Source organism: Anabrus simplex, chromosome 4 (genome assembly GCF_040414725.1).
Source record: "Anabrus simplex isolate iqAnaSimp1 chromosome 4, ASM4041472v1, whole genome shotgun sequence".
In the NCBI taxonomy this organism is placed as follows: domain Eukaryota; kingdom Metazoa; phylum Arthropoda; class Insecta; order Orthoptera; family Tettigoniidae; genus Anabrus; species Anabrus simplex.
This window is the reverse complement of record NC_090268.1, coordinates 453,986,793-453,987,485: the sequence shown is the minus strand read 5'-3', so window position 1 is coordinate 453,987,485 and position 693 is coordinate 453,986,793. Positions and strand designations below refer to the sequence as shown.

The following is a 693-nucleotide window of genomic DNA, read 5'->3' as shown; positions in this document are numbered from 1 at the left end:
CAGCTACGAGGCAGGCACGCTGCCCCTGCGCTACAGCGCCGGCCCCTTCACAACCACCTTCAGTAATTATTATTATTATTATTATTATTATTATTACAACCCTCGACACTTCCCGTGTGTGTGTGCGCGCGCGCGCCAGCGCGCGCGTTTTTTTGGGGTTAGGTTACGAGAAGTGGGGTTAAGTCGAGTTAGGGTACGTTTCGCCGCGGAGCGCGACAACCACCCGCGCCCGCTCCGCGACGGCGACCTCCGAGCACACCCCTGCACCATTGCCAACGCCCCCGCGCCACAAAGACCTCCAGGAAACTCGCTTTGCGGTTCGTATGGACGTTTCAAGCTCCGTTCTCTCGCCAACGGCCATACCATGTTGAATACACCGGTTCTCGTCCGATCACCGCAGTTAAGCAACATTGGGCGTGGTCAGTACTTGGATGGGTGACCGCTTGGGAACACCACGTGCCGTTGGCTCAATTCCCTTTTTACCAAGTTTCCCAGTCCCAGTACGACAACTTACTTTCAACTTTTGCCTCAGGCCAGCAGAAATTGCTTAAATCACGTTTTTTGTTACGTCTGAAACTAGCTAGACCTTTTGCTGCTCTTCGACCCCGTGGCTATACAGGAACGAAGCTTAGCGTAGTATTGCATTTCCTCCTAGGTGACCGGCCTAACCTGGCGGCGGCGACATCATCATCA

General features: G+C 54.3%; 1 non-coding gene across 1 annotated transcript; it reads left to right on the top strand.

Annotated features, from left to right (window-relative positions):
* The first annotated feature begins 349 nt into the window (after positions 1–349).
* On the top strand, positions 350–468 carry LOC137500610 (5S ribosomal RNA). Its single transcript, XR_011018118.1, has one exon. It is a non-coding gene; the product is annotated as a 5S ribosomal RNA (ribosomal RNA).
* The last annotated feature ends 225 nt before the right edge of the window (positions 469–693 follow it).